The 18786-nt window shown below is 43.2% G+C and overlaps 1 protein-coding gene across 1 annotated transcript in view; it reads right to left on the bottom strand.

The window, feature by feature from the left end:
* Positions 1-17913, bottom strand: part of LOC144823272 (sodium channel protein type 2 subunit alpha-like) — a 662530-nt gene extending 644617 nt beyond the window's left edge. Inside the window, exon 1 of the mRNA XM_078681628.1 lies at positions 17795-17913. The gene's annotated coding sequence lies outside the window, so the exon portion shown is untranslated. The remainder of the gene's footprint in view (positions 1-17794) is intronic.
* Between the last annotated feature and the right edge of the window lie 873 nt (positions 17914-18786).

Below are 18786 nucleotides of genomic sequence, written 5' to 3'. Positions count from 1 at the left end.
ACAACGCAACTGCCTATATATCGTATGCCATTACAACACATGTCACTTATGTCACTACAACACATGCCATTATGACGCATACCATTACAACACATGATATTACAACGCATTATAAGGTAAGTAATAGAGATATTTTAGTTTTAGGGTGAGTATGGGTTTTGCAGTAGATGGCAATAGTAATTTTTACCCCTACACTATCCAATACTTTCCCTACTGTTGTACTCACTGGAGTGGGAATAGTAATTGATACCCCTACACTATCCAACAGTTAGCCTACTGTTGCCCTAAAAGTATTATGCGTTGTAATGGTATGCGTTGTAATGGTAGTTTTAAAAAATGTGTTGTAAGGGCATGTGTTGTAAAATCAAGCGATTTAATGGTAGTCGCGATGTAAAAACCGCGTTGTAAAAGCATGCATTGTAATTGTTAGCATTGAAAAGTCATATATTCCCATATAAACCATGATTTTGTTCCATTATTCCTGTTCCTTGCCTCTGTTAATTTTACACTTTTGCTCTGTAGGTGGATTTCATTTTTAATTTTGAAAGCACACACGTATGATACTTGCAAAATAAAAACACATCTGCAATTTAACCCCTTCCATGCTCATTACGAGCTCAGTTCCCCCGCTGTGCTGAGCGCTCCAAAGAAACGGGTGTGGCCGTGACGAGCTGAGCTTGTTATGAGCACAGTGCCACCGTGCTGCGTGACGAGCTGAGCTCGTCATGAGCACCAGGGTGCTGTGCACGCCTCCCGCCCCCCCAGCACAGTGGGGGAATTAGCCCCGCAGGGAAGGGGTTAAATGTGAAAACTAACAGAGGTTGGAGTATCTTCAGCAATCTTATTAGATGCTGTAATAAGGCATTTTACCTATTAATTTAAACGACTAAGTCATAGCTGCCAAGGTTTCAGATTGCTATGTGTGACATTTTCATAATTTCAGTGTCATTATGAGTGACATTTCAACGGCTATGAGTGAAACTTTCTTGCGTGCAAAATCAGCAATGAAGATGAGGGAAACATATAAATATCACTTTCTTCTTACTATTCAAGTCATTGGGCCGCACTGAATGTGACATAAGTTTAAGTTTTGCACGTGTGTCGGCCCGGGGGTGTGTCTCTGTTTTTACAACTTAGATACATTGTAGCAGTACTCGCAGAGCTGTGAACACTCAGCAGATCTTGAGCCAGCCCCCTTAGCCTGCCGGGAGCAGCTCAGCGGCTCAGTCGATGTGATTATGGCAGCGCTCCGCTTAACAGCTGAGGAGGCGCCACAATGCGACACTTTTCATTTCAGTGCTGTGATGTGGACCACCACACTGAAATGTGTTATACTAACGCCTGATGCGTGGTACTTGGCAGGGATGCTAAGTGAAAGCTGATAGCACAGTTCGTACAGCTTGTATGGGTGTTAATGACACAGCAACTGTGCTTGCAAAAACCAACATGTTTCGATGCAAAACAAAAACTGTTATATTTATTTCGAGGATTTTGCAAACAGCATTTCTATGTGCTATCCCGTAAAGGGGCACATTGTGAGCAAAACGTATCTTGCTTACCCGGCCCTCTGTCAGGGCCGGACTGGCTACCGGGCACTTTGGAATGCTGCCGAGCTGGGGGCCGATTTCATTGCAGTGGGGGCTGATTTCATTCATGGAGACCTGCGTGTGCTTCGAAATAATGAAAGTAACACGTATTTTGTTTAGTACACGCAGGTCCCCATCAACAAAATCAGCCCCCAGCTCAGCAGCATTCCAAACTGCCCGGTAGCCTGTCCGGCCCTGCCCTCTGTCACTAACATTAATCAACTATAAGCATTAAAAGTTGCTTTGTTTGATGACATCGGTAGGAGTTTTGAGATCTGTTGTGACACCATTCACTGGAAGTCCCTTTTAAAATTTACAAGTGGCAGTGTGATGATCACTGCTCAATACAAAGTGAACTGCATGGACAATGAACATGTGGTGTCATTTTCTGTAATGTCATCATGGTTAAAGGCTAGATGATGTCACTTACTTTGGTGTTGTTGAGGTCTAAGATAATGTAAATTCACTTCCTGTGATGTAATCTGGGGTCATGTGACCTGTGATGTCATTTTAGCTACCCCTGGCATTTTGGTGAATTGACGTGCATGGCTGCAGTAAAGTATTAGTGCTTTTCATTAGTGTGGGCCACTTATAGAAATTGCAGATTTTAGCATCAGGGAAATTCCTATCCCTACTAAAGCCCAGAGGCCGAGCGTGTTTCTGATTGGTGTCACACTCGATTGTCTGCCTAATGTCCACAGCTTTCCAAGAAACAGAAAGGAGCGCGCACGGTTGTACATGGTTGAGACAAAACAATAAAAAATAAACACGCTATGCTCTGAATCGATTTCGGGAACTTCTAGGCAGACTCATACAAAGCTCAAATATTTAGCAGTTTGAAACATCCTTAGAAGTCAGGCCTGGGGCTACAGCCCAAAAAAACCGAGATGCTGAAAATAAACCACAAAAGTATCCTGCTTCCAGAGACCATCACGAAGCAAGCAAATATCCATGGTTCTGTCGAGTGTTTATTTTTTCTGAGCTGGTGACTAAACAGACTCCAGCTCACAGCGGTGTGATATGCTTCTGGCCGCTACTTAATAGGAGTTGCTGTGCTTGCACTTACTTCACAGTACCACGGTACCTCGTAACATGCATTTTTATATCAAATGCAGAACGAATGCCTTGCACCTCCCCAGTTAGGAAGCATCAGTCAAGGCTTTTCCAAGTGCTATAACACAGAAGCTTGAAAACAACTTTCTTAAGTACATTTCAATCGGTAATAAAACCTCTATCAGTTAAAACAATGTGTGTACTCTGACTGGCAGGGCAGCACGTGTTGAAAAGGAGCAGAACCTGGAGACAATGAGATAGACTAAAGGAGTTATTTCTTTCTCTAAAATAAACATTAAACAATCTCAGCTCATTGCAGAAATCTATTTACTTGTAGGAAGTGGCTTTAAGCAGTGACGTCTGCTACGCAACATTCATATTGAGTGACTCAAATTTTATAAGGAAAGGTGACTACTTTTGAGGCGGATGTGCACATCGTGCAAAAGGCAAATCCGGTCACTCAAAGTGAGTAGAGCCAATGACTGAAGTTGGCTGAACTCTTGTCCCTTGCAGTATGCTGTGGTGGACGGAAACAAAATGTGAACAGCTTAATAGGTAACGGATGAAGAGAATAAACCAACACCCTTCTAGGTATGTATATTCTGTATGAGTATTTCGGGAAAACAGTAGTCAGGTAAGGCAGCTAAAGCTGTATTAAAGGCCCTCCTAATAACTTGAATAACATTCAGAGAGGTCTAAGGGGGTTACCATATGCTGTTTGTGCCATGGTTAATAATACTTCCCACAGTAGTTAATATTTCAGACAAGAGGTAGCATTGCTTTCATGATTTTTACTCCCTTTCGGTTCCTCATCCTGTCAAAGCTTGCCTGAAAGGTGACTTCCGTTGGTGCTAAAAAAAAAAAAGGTATTTAGGTATTTTCTAAATTTCTCGAGTTTTCTTTCTTTGGTAAAAATTATGGGAATATAATTCCCAAATGTTGACACTGAGAACGAGAATCCTACCACTCCGTCAGTAATTAATCAACAGCTGCTGCCTGCTTGAATGTGGGTGTGCATGTACTTGGCCTTTGTTTTAGAAACACATTAGACAGAGCCAGCATAGCTAGCTGTTCATGTCAGATCTGCAGTCTTAAGCTTCACACTTGATCCTCCAATACAGAACGTAGTCTGAGTCCCCGAGAAAGGGGGTCAAGGTTCGTGAGCCCTAAACTGAGTCATACACCTGCAAAATTATACTTTAATAATTTCGATAGGAGCTTTCATGACGTCTTAGATATCGGCCATTTCGATAAATCAGCCTAGAATTTACAACAGCTCAACTACATTTGAGGAAGAATATTTTTCAATTTAACTGTGGCTTGGGGTTATAATCTGATGAAGGCTGAATTCCAAAACAGACTAGGAAATTGGTTTAAAAAGTCGAGTAAATAGTCCAACAGCTCTCCAATATCTGATATCTGAACAGGTTGTGCCTCCACCGCAAACATGTTAAATAGTTTCCTGCTAGTGTGCAGGGTGATTCACTGATTTTGCCTTTGGTCTTAGTCCCAGGTATAATATCAGAGTCACTGGCACTAGAGATCAGAACCAAAACTACCCACTGGACAGTATTACCAAGGAAGGGTTATGAGCTGGAACTTGGGCGTCAAGCAAGTAAATAATATTAATTTTCGTGTATATCTAATTTTAATTATGTGCCTAGCAAAAATGCTACACATATGCTGGTTTCAAGCACCATGAAGTGTAGAAAAGTGGTCAATGGAGAACGTCAGTACTGGGGAAAGTGTGGAAAAGAAGGGTAAGAAGAGTCACGTGGGTGACAAGCTCGGGTCTCAAAGAAAAGAAGAGAGCACTAAGGGATAAAAGCTGCATTTGTTTATGTGGTCCATCTTTAAATTCAATGTGAAGGTATAACAGTCTGAAATGTATTAGATTCAGAGGGTCATTCCAAAGCATGCGCACAAGAAGCAAACCTTCGGCCTCAGAAGCTTAACTTTTTATTCTTAGATAGCACGCATAGTGCTATCTTACTTTATTTTAGAGGTCTTGCTGGCTAATAAGAGCAGATTTTGGATTGATTGTATTATGGTCCTTTTTTCCAGCTGGTTCTGTAGGAGAATAGTATCACAAATTATATTCTGCCGGCAGCCTGTAGCTTCAGCAGCTCTTTAAGGCATGCTGAGATGTGTTCTTCAATTTCTGATAGGAATATGAGTCAGACGGTCTCATATTCCTAATATGTCAAAAGGGCCTCAGAGCTTGCCTCCAGCCCAACTGGAATAATCTGACTTTGTACTTTTGAGAGCTGGATACATGCAGTTAATTAGTAATTTAATGTTTACCAAGCATGTTGTAATATTTGCCACATTATTGCTGGGACTGCTTAACCAGAGATGGAGATGAGTGACATCTGCTTAAGTATAATATTACATGTTGTAATGATGGATAATTCTCACCAAAATTGTACGATTTGAGGAAAGAGTGGTGTTCTTTAGTAGTGAGGTATCCCATAACTTTGTGTATACAGAGCAGGGTGGTGATGTGTTTGTGATTCAATAAGTCAGGTGATCACTCTATAGAGTTTTTTAGGTACATTTGTAATTTGACAAGCTTGGAGACGGATGAACGATCAGGATCACCTCCAAAATTACTGACTGAGTACTGATTTTGGACTAAGTACCAGGCTGAGCTTTACAGATTACTGCTATTGTTGCAGGCCTTCATGGATGAGTTAATAGCTTATCACTAGGTCTAGACTTTATATTAATCATTACATTTTAAATGTTGGTGGGGATAATGATGCATAGATGGAGTCAAAAACACACAAGTTGTTCTTGGGGGTGGCCAAAGACCTGAAGAATTTGAAAAGTGCAACAGTTATTTTTGGTCTCTGCTAGCAGTGGAATTTGTCTGGTTTGTAAATTATCTCTGGCAACCCCTATCAAGATTCCTATAGCTAGTTTTATCTCCATCACTGATATGAGCTCCAACTTTTTGGTTTCCCATCAGGCTGGTTTCAGACCAATGCATTCCACAGAATCAGTGATTCTCAGTGTCATGGATGACCTGAAGGAAGGCGCATACAGGGCGTGTACTCAGGTCTTGGTGTTATTAGACTTGTCCTCTGCCTTCGATACTGTGGACCACTCTATCCTAGCGGACAGATTAGCAGCGGCAGGTCTGAGGGGCACAGCCCTGGATTGAATGCTCTCATTATTAAAAGAGCGTTTCCAGTCCATCAGACTGTCACCTTTTAGTTCCTCCCAGGTGAATACCACATGTGGGGCCCCTCAAGGGTCGTCCCTTTCACCTCATCTGTTTAATGTATACATCTGTCCCCTGATTCACGTTCTTCAAGAAAGAGGAGTGAAGGTATACAACTATGCAGATGACATGCAGCTGATCTTCCCGATTGATAATATAAATGATTCCAAGGGCGCATTCCAACATACCATGCTCTTCATCAAGGAGTGGATGACTCATAATTATCTCAAGTTGAACTCCAATAAGACAGAGATAATTATCTCAAACAACAAAATAGAACAGTAGACACCAGCACACTGGCCAGCTGCATTGGGTAACCCCCCAATACCTAAAATGTCAGTGAAAAGCTTGGGAATCAAGATAAATGCCGATCTTTCCATGCAGGAACAGATTAGCCTGGTTTCATCTACTTGCATGCACCAACTGAGGACTTTCAAGAAAATTAGGACATTTTTCTCCAAGGGCGCTAGCATAGCTATCCTGCTCGCATTAATAATGTCCCGACTGGATTATGCTAATTCCATATATTTAGGACTCCCTATCAGCCAAATTCATAAGTTACAGCTCATCCATAATCAAGCAGCTAGGCTGGTTTTCCAGCTACCGCGAGACATTGCCACACCAAACCATTTATGAAGCAGCTTCATTGGCTTCCTGTGATACAGTGGTCTATGTTTAAGACCGGCTGTATGATGTTTAATGCACTTCATGAATCAGGACCCAAGTTTATATCTGCCAAGATCGCAAGATACATGCCCACACGGAATCTTAGATCAGCAACAATGAACAGGTTAACTGTTCCAAGATTTAAACGAAAGAGAATGGGTGGCTCGCGCTTCTCGGTTCTAGGACCCACTTGGTGAAATTCCCTTCCAATTGAAATTAGACTAACCTCCGAATATCTTGGCTTCAGAAAAAAACTTAAAACATGGTTATTCACTCAAGTCTATTGTTAGAGCCGTAGGGTAGCTCACTTCTCCTCTTAGCGCCATGAGACCGTTGATATACGAGCGCTTTATAAGTTCCGTAAACATAAACACATAAACATGAGCCATTTTCTTCTCAATATTCATGTTTTTCAGTTGGCCTACTCACTGGTGAACTACTTATTGTGCTTGGAAGTTTGGAGAACTTGATTGAGGGTGAACTGTAAACTGATGTAGAAGAACTCAACTAGGCTGTCTACTGGAGTGGGGGTAGGCAGAATTAAAGAGGTTTTACTGTGAGACAAGATGGCGTGTAAGAAGAGTGCTTTGATGAGTATAGCCTTTTACACAAGCCAATTTGAGAGGCAGGCTATATGACCAGGGGGATAAGATGGGCAAACTTACCTATTGGATCTCATGCTGAGACAATGCATCTAGACATATCCACCACCCAGAAAGGGAAAATGGTGAAGTCTACACACTACCCGAGGATATGACATGTGTTCACCAGGTATTACAGCTCCCTGTATGGGAGATGATCCACAATTGAGCCAGGAGATCGGTGCTCCTACCTGTCCTTTATAGGTATGCCGAGACGTGAGACTCAGATGCAGAGATACTCGATGGATCCTGTACAGGAGATAGCACAGGTGATATATCAGATCTGAATACTCGGCAGAACTAATGTAATTAAAATTCTGATTTTCCTAAACTTTACTTTTATTTTTAACACGTTACCTCTGAATTTTAGGGTAGATGGTTTAGAAAACTACATGTGAAACTGTGCAGTTTTATATGGGCTTATAAGGGGGTGAGAATTGCCTGGAGGGAACTATGTAAATTAGAAGGTGGAATAGCTTTCCCAGATATCCAGTTACATTGCTGGGCTTTTAAATGGAAAATGTAAGAATACTCCTAACAAATGGATTGCAGCAGATATCCTTTCTCTATCAGGCTCTCACCAAGAATCTTCCAGGAGAAGGCGACCACTTTTTCTTTGAATTCTGAGACCCAAATTATTTTCAAAAGATTTGACTAATGACTAAGGAATCCTGTATTACTGTTACACGACCCCGATTTGGAACGCACAGGGAGCGCTGGACTATCTGCAAGACACACTGGCTAAACCTTTAATGGATGCTTGGATGACAAGATGGAGACAACTGAAGGAGGGGGGCACCTTCAGATAATTGGAAAGACTATTTTGGCTCATGGACAACAGGCTTTCAAAATTAAAATTCTATCAGCTGATGAGCTGGGCACGCAAACAGAGCAATAAAGGGAATGGGAGGAGAAATTGCAAAACGCTTGACCCCAGAAGAAAGAGGTATCTAAATGGTATTGGATGTTAGTACAAGGTGAAGATGGGCCCTTACACTGCCAGAGGAAATTTGGGGCGCAGCACTGCCACCGCTGAAGTTAACACTTATGGCAACTATCAATATCTACACTTTGGGCCCCTGTAACAACTGCACTTTTTAGGAATAACCATTTATTCACAATACAGAGGGTGTATTGGTATCCATTTAAGCTGTTGAAGTTGGGAGGGCAGAAGGTGAGGTGCTGCCTCAAATGCGGCCTGGAGAAAGCAAACGATGTTCATCTATTTTGCCTCTGTCCGAACATCCAACTCTTGTGAAAGGAAGTGGGTAAGGTAAAAAAAACAGACATAATGAAGAAAGAGATCACGGTAAGCCTCACACTGGTAATTTTTGGGATTCCTGAAGGTGAGGGGCCTAAAGAGAGAGCTGAGAAGCTACAGTCACAACTACTATTCATACTTATCTTATTTGCACAGAGAAACATTTGCAAATACGGGGGGACGTAGGGTTTAACTGCTAGGGTTTCTGCCAGTTTCTGATGTCCAAGAGTTATTAGGCAAAATCAACAAGGAAGGAGTACAAAGTTTGGGCCGATCCGGAGGAAGCAGTCGTTAGCTGGTTGGGCCCTGTTGGTATCATACAAATATAAAGTTATCACGGTATACCATGGCCCAAAATATAACTACGGGCTAGCTGTATTGTTGGATTGCGTTACCCTTGCATCTCGCATGGTGTTGCTTGGGCAACGAAATACTTAAGTCAGATGTACAACGCAAGCCCGCCATGTGTAGACTTGTGTTGATTGGTAAATCCGGAGAAATGCAATGCAGCACAATTTTCAGTTTTGCAATACTCTGTACACCATAATCTGCATTGCTGATACATTTAACATACATCCGTATACCACACCACTGTAGCCACTCCACTATACACTATTCCTCTCTAATTCACTCCATTCTACGCCGTTCCACCATACGAGACTCCACTCTATGCTATCACATTGTATACAATACACTCAAAGCTTAAACTGTATGCACCTCCACTCTACGCCGCTCCAGTCTACGTCACTCCACTCTACGTCACTTCACCGAACATTACTCCAATATATACAATTTCACTCTACTGTACGACACTCCACTCTACTCTATTTCACTGTATGTCACTCCACTCTACAACACTTCACTGTACGCTATTCCACTGTATGCTACTCCAATGTACCCTACTCCACTCTAGGCCAGTCCACTGTATGGCACTCCACTCTACCCCACTACATTCTATGCTATTCTATTGTACACCACCCAATATTCACCACTCCAGTGTATCCTATCTATCTACAGTGTATCCACTCTACTCCACATCACTGTACGCGACTTCATTTTACACCTATCCACTGTACACTATTTCACTATACACTATTAAACTCTATGCCACTCCACTGTACAACACTCCAATTTACACCACTCCACTCTACTCTACTACATGTACACAACTCCACTGTATGCCAGTTCACTCTACGCTATAACACTGTATGCCACTCCACTCTAAGCCTCTTCAGTTTGTGCCACTCCACTGTATGCCACTTGGCTATACGCTACTCCAGTACATGCTATTCCATTGTATGCCACTCCACTGTATGCTAATCCACTGTACGCCACTCCACTCTATTCTTCTCCAAACCAGTGTATGCCACTCCATTCTATGCTATTCTATTGGATGCCAATTAACTGTATGCTTTTACACTCAAACCCATTCCATTGTAAGCCACTACCGTCTACACCACTTACTATATGCCACTGTTCTGTACGCTACTCTAATATATGCTATTCTAGTCTACTGTACACCACTACATCCATGCTTCACTAGTCCAATGAATGCCACTCCTCTATATGCAATTTCACTCTACCCCACTCCAGTCTACACCACTCCACTGTACGCCACTCCACTCTACTCAATGTCACTCCGCTGTACTACACTCTATGATATTCCACTGCACACCGCTCCACTTTACACTATTACACTGTAGGCAACTTCAATCTTTGCCCCTCTACTGTACGATATTCCACTCTAGCCCACCCCATTACACACCACTCCACTGTATGCTATTACACTCTATTCCAACGCAAAATACACCACTCCAGTCCACACCACTTCACTGTACGCCACTCCATTGTGCACTACTGCACCATATGCTATTACACATTATGCCACTCCACTGTACATCACTCCAGTCTATACCACTACACTCTACGATATTCCACTTCATGCCACTCCACTGTACGCTGCTTCATTGTATACCACCCCAGTACTCTTATAACTCCATTCTACAGAACTCTACTAGACTCTACTCCAGTTTCCCCGTACACACTACTTTCCACTCAACTCTATGCCCGTAAACTCTACAACACGATACTGTGCTGTACACCACTCAACTCTACAAAAAAACTAGACTGTATGCCACTCTACATTACTGTAGGCTACACCACTTTCCAATACTGTACAACACTCCATTGTGCAACATAGATCTCCAATTTATGGCACTTTACTCGACTGTATGCTACGCCACTCCACTCTATAGCACTCTGTGACACTATAGTCTAGGACACGCCACATCACTTTATGACACTTTATTCCACTCTACTCTACCCCACTCGAGTGTACTCCACTTCACTATATTCAACTACACTACATTTTATCCACTCTATGCAACTATACTATACTCCGCTCTACAGAGCTCCACTCTCCCACACTCTACTCCACAGTATGCAACTGCATTCTACAACACTGTACTACACTTTATGCCATTCTATGACACTCTATGTCCATCCACTCTACGCCACTGTACTACACTATCTGACACTTGACAAAATGCCACTGAACTTCTCTCTATGATAGACCACTCCAATATAGGACAAGCACGCCTCTCTATGACACTCTCCTCCACTGTACTCTCTGACGTCCACTTGACAATACATCTCTCTATGACACTCAACTTCACCCTACTCCATTCTAAAAACCCCTACTCCACTCTATGACAGTCTATGATACACTACTCTACTGTTTGACATGCCATTCCAGTTCACAACTTGCTGCTCCAATCTACAATACTTGACTCCACTATATGAAACACCATGCCACTATGTAATACTTTATTACACTATACAATACACTACTACACCCTTTCCCAATCCACTGTATTCCAATTTACCATTCTCTACTTTATGACCATAGACTTTACAACCCTCTCCTCCACTGTACTGTACGACACTCACCATAAAAACTCTCCACTTGCGACACTGGACTCACATTTTAAAATTTAAAGAAATTAGACACAAAAAGTTGAAATTCAATTTGAAAATCATATGTTAAAGCTTAGATATAGTTAGAAAAACATACTTTCCCTAAACAAACCAAGTTTAAATGAAAGAAACTTTAAAAACTCTGAAGTTATAGTTATAACTTTCATTTACAATTTAACCACCACACTCAACTTGTTATAAGTAGCGGACATTGTTAGATGCTTTTTCAGCTCCCTAACAAGACACACAGAGGAGTGTGTTGCCATCTAATATCGGTTTGTATTGCTCTAAATGTAAGTAGTTTCTTCTTGAGTTTTTTAATTAAGTTTTAAGAGAGGGTGAGTTGTGTTTTGTGTCATTAATTTTGGCTATTTGGTATTGATGTGGTAGATAGCCAGCGTCAAGGTGATGTGGTGTTGGAACATTAGGGGCCCCATTAGGATGTCGGGCGGATCACCACCGCCATGCGGGCACTGGCGATCTGCCCGACATCCTTCCCCGTCCGCCACCCATTTCCCTCCGCCATATTACTATGGCGGGGGGGACCGCGGCGGACGGAAAGACCGTCCGCCGGTTTTCCGCCCGGTCAACGAGTTGACCAGGCGGAAAAGGGTTTCATATGGTGGCGATGTCTGTTAGACACCGCCATCAATATTAGGGTGTGGGTGGGAACATGCTTAAGGCATGTAGGAATGTCTTGTGGGGGCCCGTTGCGGGCCCCAAGGACTCCAGAGGGGGTGGGGGGTGCACATGGAGGGTACCTACGGTACCCCCTGCACTTCACTGTACAACGTGGCAGGCACCGCACGGTGCCCGTCACGTTGTGCATTGAAGTGCACAATGTGCATTTTTAGCATTGCGGCGGGCGGTGGCCGCAATGTTAAAAATGCGGGATGCGCCTGCCAGTGTGGCGGGCGCATCCTAATGGCCCCCACAGGGCTGCTGCCCTTATGGCGGGCAGTCCCGTTTTACGTCGGACTCCCACCGTCCTATTGGGGCCCTAAGACTCTTCTTTTGATAGCCAGAGTGGAGGTGTGGAATGGAGTCTTACAAATGCTATGAGATACAGAAACTTGAAGGCTTTAATCATGTTTCTGGGCCTCCAGGACTGTGCTGCATCTCCCACTGTGAGAAAGTTGATTATTTGTTGGGGTTGATGTTAGTCCACCACAGGAAATAATGGCACTATCCTTGTTATGTCCAGTAAAATTTAAACCTGAACACAGCCCATGGTATCTTTGGCACAGAGCCGACAGGCTTAACTTAAGACAATGTGTAAAGCATTTAGAAGAACCAAAAGAGTTAAACAGTCAAAAACACAAAACAATAAAAAAATCTCACTACAATTTAAACAAATAGAGAATATTATAATCAACAAAATGACACCAAGACAACAAAAATCCAATAGGTGAACTGGAGGTATGATTTTTAACATTTTTAAATGAAAATAGCACCAAAAGGTGAAAAGCGCCAACCGCGAGCAACTAGTTGTGCTAGACTTGCTCAACGTCAAAAGTTATGGTCAACTGTAATGGAGCAAGGGTGGAATACCAGGCAGAGGTAGGCCTCGGTCAAAAAGTTACCTGCAAACTTAGAAATGTTTCTGCAGAAAAGGTGGTTGTCGACAAGTCGGCAGCATGGCAAGCTGCAAGCTGTGCCCTAGTTGGGGGTTCAACGACTCCGGGTTGCTCAAGAGCAAAGTCCTGGTGCAGTCACTGACAAAGGTAGGAAAATCCAGAGCGGGAAAAGTCTGGCGCCTGTGCCCAGGAAGGTCTCAACATCGATCTGAGTCGCTCTCGGTGAAGCCATCTACATTTGAACGTAGAAACTCTTGAGGAAGTCAGACCACCTTCAGTGGGGCAGACCAGCATGTTGAAACCTACTGTTGATTCAACGTCGATGGTGACCCAGGTCTCCCACCAGTTGTTCAGAGGAAGCGTTGGCAAAAAGGTTCTAAATCCCATATTTTGCCTTTTCGGCAAGAAGAGTACACCATTTAACAGCAGCCAGGGATTTCAGAATCTTAAAAATAGTACTTGGGGGTCAGGACTCCCTCAAACAGAAGTCACCAGCAGAGTCGAGGGCAGGTCCAATTGGAACTGGTCAGCTGAGCTCTTCCGGAAGGTGCACTTATCGCAGCTTTTGCATCCCTATAGCTTACCAGGAGGTCAGCCAACTAAAACTTGGAGTCCACTTCTTTGTCCTGGGTACAATTAGGAGTAGGTCTAGCCCATATGGCTCTCCTCACAGGTCACAAAAGACAGTGCTGTCCTTCTTCTGTGTTCCGCAGGTCCAGCAGTGTTCTGAAAAAGGTGCCCAGGGGTTCCACATTTATGCTTGACACAAGCCTGTATGTGGGGTGACTCCTAGCCTCGTCCTGACCAATAGGTAAAACGTTCCCAGGGATAATCCTACCCACTTTTACTGCAATTCCAGTGAGCCCTACTTTAAACAATCAGAGTGCCCCTCTCTACCTAAAACCAAGATGGCAAAACTTTTCATTCCCTGTGCAGAGCTCCCTCCACTCACCCAGAGGTGTGGCAATGATAATGTGCACACCCTCCCTTGCGATCACACCAACCCAGTTCTGGGAAATACCATCCTCCTACTGGCTTTGGAGACAAGATGGCTATGAGGACAAAGGGGATGTAGGCCTAGGTGTGAGCTACATCTGCCAGTGAAAGCGTTGGAATCCTCTGAAGCTCAGGAAGGGGCTGGCCAGTGCCCCCAGGCCATCCTGTTAAGAGAGTAAAAACATCTACCCACACCCAGGGAGAAATCCACATCTCACCAAAGGGAAGACATCAACAGTCTGGTGACATTAACACTGGCAGAAAAGCACATTCGGCTCAGACAGGGAAAATGGCAACTTTCTAAAAGTGTTCTTTTTCAAAATAGTTATAATAAATACGATTTGGTCATTAAGTTGTATTTTAAATTACTTTAATTACTATTAAAATAAGTCCTTGGATCATTTCTCTAGCTACTCCCAGATAAAGGTTAGGCTGTAAAAAGGGCTCTAATGTAACCAGGTACATCTCTTGGAGAGATCCAACTTTGTCACAGTGAAAATCGACTTTGGGGGGTTTTCACTGCCAGGACATGTGAAAAATAAACTATAAAGGCCCTACTTTTTAAATATGATACACCCTGCCCTATGGGCCTTTAGGGCCTACTTAAGAGGTGACTTATGAATTAAAAAGGAAGGTTTAGTCCTGGCAAAAGGTTTATTTTGCCAGGTCGAATGGGGAGTTTTAAAACTGCACACAATTCTGCAGGGGCAGGCCTGGAGACATGCTTTGCATTATGACTTTAGAGGTGGCACTAGATGTGTCGCAGTCCAATAGTTTCATTTAACTTACAGGCCCTGGGCATACTTTGTACCACATACTAGGGACTGATAGGTAAATTACATTGGCCAATTGAGAGTATAGTCAAATTCAACATGATCTAAGCGGTCAGAGGGCATGCACTGGGGCCTAGTCCACATATCCCAGAGTAAAAAAAAAACTGAAAAATCTAGCTACAAAATGGGGCTGACCACGCAAAAAGGGGCATTTTCCTACACCCACTTATCTACTCCTGAAAAGCCTCGAGAACAGAAAAAAGGCAGCCATCATAAGAATTCAAAGTAAAATTATTCAAATAGAGATACTAAGTTATTTTTGTCCCTAGATATATTATTTGCATGCATCCCCAACATGTGCTGTGAATGTCAAGAATCTGGTAAATCCCTACTGGCTGTCAAAACGTACAGGCACCCAAACAAACTGAGGGTCTCACCTAGAGATAAGACATGCATGATCACCACAGGATGAGAGCGCACAAAAGTTATTAAAGGATGGCAAATGGAACAAAATCAGGTGAAATTGTTATAGTTAGGCGATTGGTCCCTGGTTCTGAAAGAAAGTTACTATTGTTTGTTGTTGAGGTTTGTAGAGGAAGATCTGTGGTAGCAACATCTCTGCTTTGAGGTCTGTTGGGAAAGGCTAGCCTGTACTCCTTCCATTCATTTCTCCTAGTCAGTAACCAGAGGCTCTACTGTTATGGGCTGAGATGTGATGCTGAAAACTAAGGTTAACATGAGGCGGGATGGGCAGGAAAACGTTGAGCTTTCCTTAAGTGGTGTGAGGCTATGCTACCAAGTTAACAGTCTCCCTTGACAAAGATGTGTGATTAACCAAAACTGAATTAAAAGAGTGAAACACATGCTTAGTAATATATCCCCATTAATCGTAATTACGTGGGCTAGGAAACACCTTGAAAAGCAGGACTTCAAAAACAAAGGATAAAAAGTCCAGGAGGGATTCTAACTCATTTGTAGGACACTGACATCAAAAGGGATCCAATAGGATTAGTTCAACCTCATAAAAGACGTTTAAGCACATTTAGAAACCAACTATATTATTTTGAAATCGTCTGGACATAAACCAACTAAGAGGTGAAAATAACAAAAAATGTAGCCATGTCTTGTGTTTTTTTGCATGCGTAATTAATAGATAATCAGGAAGAAATCAGAATACAGCAACGCAATATGTTTACCAACTCATTTTGAACCGAAAGGTCTACAGTACACCATATGTTAAACAAACAGCTGAACTTTGGGTTGGTAGCTATATACTAAATTAAAAATATGCAAGTTTCCGCCATTATACTACCTATATAAAGAGACCATAGCTCTGTTCATTAAAGGAAGATTATTCACGTATGTGACCACATTATGGATAATTACAACTTCTCGATTCAAAAGCACAATTTTGAAAAAGCCGAACATCAGGTTTTCACTTACAACAGAAGTTCCAGTACAGACATTCTTTGATACCGTGCATAGAATCACAATTCACTTGTGGATTATACACTATGAGACTGAGATCGGAACACCTGATATGACTGTGAATATTCAGTATCTCCCATCCAAACACTGGCGTATTAGAGTAACAAGGACAAATTAAAGTGTCTTCAAGTATAAAATATCTTTCAACAAACAGGGAAGGTCAAATAGACTTAATATATGATGTTTTATATTATGTATTCAATTAAGAGATTATTATTTGATGAATCTGGGCTTGTCTTTGCTTTGGAGGCTGCAATCTAAAATGTTGTTTTAGTATGGCTTACATCTGATCATTATATAACATAACATGTCTAGAAGTCTGAATTACATAATAACAGTTACATAGATGGTATGTGAATGTGCATGGTTTCTGACCGTCATCCCCTGCTGATCAACGTCACCCTAGGCCTATTGCACTGGGGTTGTAGGAATCGTGAGGTTCGTCGAGAAGATGGGCAATAATTACACAAAACTACACAAACATTCCATGTTTTTGCTAATTTACAAACAGTAGGTATTGTTTTAAACCGCTCAAGAATCGCACTGGTGCTTGGATAAATGTACATAAAAGGAACAGGCTACCCATATCCAAGGCCTCGGACTCTATTTTCATATGATGGAAAACATGACTTAGCACACACAGGCTGTCCCAAAAATGTGTTTTTGGATTGGCTGTAGGTAAACATATCACTGGCTGACCTTCAGTTCCAAAAACAAGCACGAGGTGGGCATCCTGTATACATGTGAAATCTCCTTAGGTGCGCCGTGTACATAGGTAAATATAACTGAGGGCCGGCTGAATCAATGAGATGTGATGAATGGGAACAGAGGACAAACACAATATGAAACAGGAGGCCAACACCCCTGCACAAAGTCAGCGCTGTAGGTCTCGGGTGTCCTCAGGAGATATTCATCAGCATAACCACCAGAAAAAGAGCATGCAATCCTCGCGACGGAGCCCTTTCCGAGGCGGTCACATATCACTGCAGCTTCTACAAGCCATGGCCTCGTATTTATAATACAAGGAGGCACCTTCTGCGGTGCTAGGGCCGAGGAATGGTGTGAAGACTATAGGGTGATGCGCTGTAACCTGTAACCTAAATTCATTATGCAACGCGCCCTAAATGCATCTCACAATGCAGAGACATGAAGGATGCTGGCAGGCTCCAACAAATTGTTTTCAATGAGAAAATGCACGTACGGTAAGAAAATGCACCGCCAAGATTGCGACCCCTTTGGGTGTGCCATAGCTTGACAATTATAATTTTTGTGTGGTGAGGTGTCTACCTCCCTCCCCAGGTGTGGATCAACGAGTCTGGAGCTCATTGATAAGGTAGAGCTGCACCCACCTACACAGCCACCACTGCATCCAGCTTCAAGGTGCCGAATTACACCCACAGATGTAGGATATTTACCGTTATCTTGTCTTGCTATACCAACCTGCCACCCACCCTAGGAATGGAGGAAGGATGCGCACCGCCATCCCAGTGATGGGGAACACCCCGCGCGCTTGGAGACAGAGGGAGAGCGCGGTATCCAGGCAGCACTTACACCATTAGCCAGTCTCTCGTCGTCTCGGCGATCTTCTCGGCTCCCGGGTACTCCCTGAGTGCGCGGCGGAGGTGCTGGTACTATCCCTTGGCGCTCCTCCTTGGGCTTGGTCTCCGGGCTGCTCTCTCGCCGCCGCGTCTCTCCCTCTCCTCTGGCGCCAGCCTCCCTCCCCAGTCTCTAGCTACTCCACCCCCAGATGTTGACAGTCAGCTGCGAGCAGAGATTGGACGCAGCGGGGACGCGCGCGCGCTCCCGACACCTCCCTTGCCTCTGCAGGTACAAAAAAAAAAAAAAGATACCCGCAGACATAGAAGACGGGCAATGAGAACGGGAAACTGATAAAGCCCCCCCACCCGATCCCCGGGCTTGGCCTAACCGCCATACTGGGAAGTGGCTTTTCGCTTCAGCTTCACGGTTTAAGGACCATTGCTATCAATGAAAACGAATAGAAACATCTATTGACATAAAAATTAAAATTGGTCGCAAATATTTTCAACATTATTTTTTACATTATTTTGTAAACACTGAAATGTTTCCAATCTGCTTAGAATACATTATGAACGCAGTGAAATGTCAACCGAAGTGAAACCATATCTAGCAATCAAACTTTAATGCACGTGTTCTTTTACGTTAGGCAATTGTAAATACTAAAATGATAAAAGTCCAACATGGCTGAAGCCCGTGACGTGCACATCAGTGGTGACTGTGCGCCTTCCTCCCTCAATTTTTTTTAGTAGAAGCATTTCATCTCCCTGCCAGTCGTTGAGTGGAAACGATAGTGGCGCCCCAAACCACGGAAAGGGGTGATAAACAGAAGCACAATATTCGCCCAATTATATGGCCATCCGGTTTCGCAACGGGGTTCCACATCCATAGACATCTGATCTAACGCGTCTGTCCGCCCTAGGCGCGCTCTCTCAGCGAGCAGGTGCAGGGCGTCGGCGGGCGGTGGCGGGGAAGTTTCTGGAGCGACTGAGAAGAGGGAACCCGCT

The sequence above is a fragment of the Lissotriton helveticus genome, chromosome 3_1 (assembly GCF_964261635.1).
Source record: "Lissotriton helveticus chromosome 3_1, aLisHel1.1, whole genome shotgun sequence".
Classification (NCBI taxonomy): domain Eukaryota; kingdom Metazoa; phylum Chordata; class Amphibia; order Caudata; family Salamandridae; genus Lissotriton; species Lissotriton helveticus.
This window is presented reverse-complemented; position numbering and strand designations above follow the sequence as displayed.